The 4,805-nt window shown below is 39.7% G+C and overlaps 1 long non-coding RNA gene across 1 annotated transcript; it reads left to right on the top strand.

Annotated features, from left to right (window-relative positions):
• The first annotated feature begins 1,037 nt into the window (after positions 1-1,037).
• On the top strand, positions 1,038-4,388 carry LOC121844404. Its single transcript, XR_006081975.1, has 7 exons — positions 1,038-1,163; positions 2,693-2,742; positions 3,075-3,107; positions 3,369-3,383; positions 3,583-3,657; positions 3,771-3,795; positions 3,983-4,388. It is a non-coding gene; the product is annotated as an uncharacterized LOC121844404 (long non-coding RNA).
• Positions 4,389-4,805: the final 417 nt, after the last annotated feature.

Here is a 4,805-nt window from a genome sequence, read left to right as displayed (position 1 = left end):
ACAATGACGGCCTACACCCGGCCAAACCCGGACTATATTTGTTTTGAACTGACTTGCCTAGTTAAAGAAAGGTTAAATAACATAAAATAAAAAGATTGTGCGCCGCTCTATGAAACTCTCAATCACGGACAGTTGTGAAACAACCTGGATTCCAACCAGGGTGTCTTTATTGACGGCTCTAGCACTGAGATGCAGTGCCTTAGACTTCATCGTGATACTTGGCCTTGTATCGTATCGTTTGTAAAATGTTGATATCGTGACGAGCCTACAGCAAAGGGGTGACCAACTCCAAGTTAATGCCCATGATTTTGGAATGAGATGTTCAACGAGCATACTTTTGGTCATGTAGTGTATCTCTATTCGAGGGAACCTATTAGACTGCATTGATTCAATACATTCTGGCCAAAGGCTACTCCTGTTAATACTGTGTTGTGTGTTGGCCTTTTTGTATTACCCATATAGCATTTTTTAACATCCGTTTATCAAAGAGACTACAAAAATATTTAGATTTTCTCACTCCTATTTCAGACAATGCTAAAATTTGGGACGGTACATAATGTCTCTCTGTGTCCTTTTAGATTGTCTTCTTAGAATGTCCTCTTAGAATGTCTCAGAATGACATTGAAAGGTTACTCGACTGGAAGGAAACTTCCTGGATTAATGTATCTCACTGTGGCATAATCATGGAGATTGATTGTAAGGCATTCAAATATTTCAAGGACGCCCCAAATCCATTTCTCTCCAGCTCAAACCGTATGCTTCTCTAGCATTCATTCTGCTTATCAGTAGGACATGCACAAAGTCTAATATAACTGACCATAAAGCGAATACACCGAAAGAGATCCAATGAAATAGTGATCAGTATGAGAGCTCAGTAGGTCTTGGTATGGCAACTCAGTACCTCGTCCCACCCAGTGTTTTTAACCCTGAACAGAAGGGCACAGGCCTGTGTTTGGGGCACATCAGTGCACCTGGATACACCACACACATTCTGCACACGGGATCTCATCGTCCTATAGTGTGTTTAAGGTGACAACAAAGGGAGGGGCTATTCCTCAAGGTAAAAGGAAAGAGTAAAGACTAGGTGTGTGAAGTCAGCAGGACGACCTGAGCTGCCCAGCAGATATCCTCAGACCCCTTGCCAAGACAGACCTCGTTCTCAGGTAAGAAGGGATTTCACTGGCTTTCCCAGGCCCTGTTTTACAACCATCTGTGTTGTTCTGATCACTTACACATCCATAGAGTGGGGTGTTGCTATAGCACCATTAGGTTCTGAAGATTGTATGGATGTAATGGTGATTTTTGCATATATTTAGATAGTCAATGTAAATTCACTTTGTAAAGTCAATATATTCTCAGTTGGTTGAGCTAGGTTGGTGTGTTCCCTGCGAAAGGCAGTTGTCAGGCAGTAAATATATGGATAGGTATCCTTGACCTTGAGGGATGACATGCTGATCAGCATGGTGACCTTCACTACTATTAGTCTGCAACAGGGAAAATGGCATTCTGGGCATATTGGAATATATATTGTACTATATATACTATATATTGGGATATATAGTACAATACAAATGGAAATATTCTGTTTCCCTTTATGAGTTCAAATGTATGTGTTATGTTTCAGTGTATGAATGCTCTAAGTGAATGCTCTGATGTGAACTATACACATAATAGTATTTCGACATAGGACTAATTCCCATCATTGTCAGTTGGAGTTGAGAGATAGCGTCATCTACGACCACATCTTACTGTGTATGAGGGCATTAGAAAACTCATTCTAAAAAATCTGATAGGAAAAGTTGGATTACTAGCATTGACCTGGTCTTCAAATGGTGGAATTGTCTATTGTAAAACAAACTCGTTTTTACCAGAATGAAGGAGATGGGTGTCGTATTTCTATATTTCCAAAACATTGCAGTGTAAACCCCAGTGAGTGACCAAGGTCGAGCCAAGGGTGTCCTGAGGCCTGTGGCGTCCGCCCCACATTTCCTCCCTCAGCTGTTTTCTGTCCAAACACCCACAATGCCCTCCTGCTGCGTCCCGGTGTCTGTCTCACGCCACAAGGACATTCTGCCCCTTTATCCTCACTGTGTTTGGGAACAAGAATGGGACTGTGCAGGAGGGCAACATAGACACAATGGTTTTAATGATATTAGTTCATTATAGATCATACAAGTATAATCATACAGTATTATCCCTCTTCAGCTAGGAATAAAAAGGGTTCATTCAAGATGGTGTTAAATTCTAGGAATGACCCCAATGGTTATTGGTATGTCAAATCAAATCTTATTTGTCACATCCGTCGAATACTACTTCCTTACAGTGAAATGCTTAAAAATACCTTCAAAAAGTAACAAATAATCAAAGCGCAGCAGTACCATTACAATAGTGAGGCTGTATACAGGGTGTACTGGTACAGAGTCAATGTGCGGGGCACCGGTTAGTCAAGGTAATTGAGGTAATATGTACATGTCGGTAGAGTTATTAAAGTGACTATGCATAGATAATAACAGAGAGTAGCAGCAATGTAAAATAGGGGGGGGGGGGCAATGCAAATATCCTGGGTAGCCATTTTATTAGATGTTCAGGAGTCTTATGGCTTGGGGGTAGAAGCTGTTTATAAGCCTCTTGGACCTAGACTTGTGAGATGTTATGCTGTTATAATAGATGCCTTTTTTCATTTTGCTCCCAGTCAGGTTGTGTGCAAGATGGGCCAATTCTCAGGTCTGCTTTTGCTGACAGGTAAATCAGACATTTTCATGATAAAGATGCATGGGGTAATGCAACAGATGAATTCTGCAAAATGAAATAAATATTATTAAAGATTTTATGGACATTAGTATGGAAAGCTACAGTGGGAACTACAAATCTGTGATACAACAGACAAGTTCTGCTTTGTCTTAGAAGAATGTTACAGGATTGTTTTGTTGCACTTGACATTTTGTGACCTTTTGTGTCCTTCCAAGAAATGATTGTTGACCTTGACCCTTAACATGATCAAAACTACATATACACTTAGATCTATCCACCAAATGACAAACGTTCTTAAAATGTTTCTTCTTTTTCTCTCCTAGTTCTCTGTGCATTCTTCGAGGAAACTGAAGCAAGTAAGACACATCTGCTTTAGTATTGTCTCTAGTTGTCTGACGGGTTGGTCAAAACTTGCTCTTTGTTAGACTCATCTGTTTTCAGGAGGTTCTTGTTTTCAGGTGACTGTGAATGAGAACTAACTATTTTCAGCAGATTTGATCACTGTCACTTAAACCAGAGTCACACACTGTGCAGCCAGTCAGAGCAACATGTGTTTTATTTGCTTGAGGTTAATTTTCTGTTCTCCCTTTCTCTCCTCCCCCCTCTCTCGTCTGCAGATCCATTTGTTTACAGTAAGTAGCTCATTCCTCTACACTCATTCAAAGGGAACTGATAAATCACCACCAACAAACAAAATTAACGTAGTGGTATGTAAGTGGCCATATTCTTATTGGATATGAAATGACATGAGCACATCAGAAATATGCTTCTGACATTGGATGAATCATTGCACCTGTGTGATTCTTAGCTGTTGAATGTTGAATTTCCCAGACTATGAGAGACTACGAATTGGAGGCCTGATCATTGCAGGCTTGCTTGTAGTAGGTGGCTTGTTTGTCCTACTTAGTAAGTACACATAGCCCAATTACTAATACGTTCTTACATTATGAATGTAACTCAAGAGGATAGACTCACACTTTGTCAGTGTTTGTAGTAACATCTCATTATTCTCTCTTCAGATCCCAAATGCACTAGAAAAAACAAGTAAGAGCCTATTTTATATCCATGTCTTTATAAACCCTTTACTAGGCCTACATAAATGCTTCACAAATAGTTTATACTGCATAAGAAATGTCCTTTCATTTGATTGTTACACTGTACTGTTATGTGTGTGTAATATTTAAAAAAATCTTGTTTCTGTCTCCATTTTTTTTTTCTCCAACAACAAAAGAAAATCTGAAGATGACACAAGTGAACTCTAAGCATCTCTAAAGGATGGAATCTGACTAACTGGTTGCTGTTGTTCTAATGATGAAGATTCGGGGTGGGAATGGGGCAGGGCTCTGGCCATGACAATGTAATGACACCTGAATGGATGTGAGAGCGGATGGAGGGTGGGTGGGCCACAATGCATCTATTTACTGTTTTGTTTCTTTATTGGCTCAAATGTATGAGTTTATTTTCAGGTGTTTTACCGTGGTAGTGAGATGTATGATCGAACAACAGAAATACATTTCATTTAGCTATAGGCCCTGGGCATTATGGTCAAACAGTTGTATTGAGCTAAAACGATTAGCCTTCAATTGTCTGTGCAAATTCTTATGAATGAAAAGCCAAATAAATACCATTGAATACCATTGTTAGGAGTAAACAACATGTTAAACTGTTTGTGTTCAGAGATGTGCACTGTGCATGCTCTCACGATACAATATGTAACCAAAGCAGGTACTGTACACAACTATTTTGAATATATCGATGTGATAATGTTCGATTTGGTACCTTCCATATCACCGTTTTTACATGTTGTTGCTATATTTGTTATAGCAACAACAGGTCATTGAAAGCAACCAATGACAAACAAATGATAAAATCCTCCTCCTCTCCAGCGCATGCAACTTCAATTTAAACTCAGCCTATTTGCAAGCTGAGCAAACCTGTTGAGCGTCAGTGAAAAAGGGTGTTGGCGTCTGTCTGACTCAAGAGTACGTTCGTCTATTGTGTGTCGCTCCATGCCCGACATTTCCTATTTTCCCCCCTACACACATCTCCATTTG

The sequence above is a fragment of the Oncorhynchus tshawytscha genome, unplaced genomic scaffold, assembly GCF_018296145.1.
Source record: "Oncorhynchus tshawytscha isolate Ot180627B unplaced genomic scaffold, Otsh_v2.0 Un_contig_2113_pilon_pilon, whole genome shotgun sequence".
Lineage (NCBI taxonomy): Eukaryota > Metazoa > Chordata > Actinopteri > Salmoniformes > Salmonidae > Oncorhynchus > Oncorhynchus tshawytscha.
Note: the sequence above shows the minus strand (reverse complement) of the source record. Positions and strands in the feature narration are given on the sequence as shown.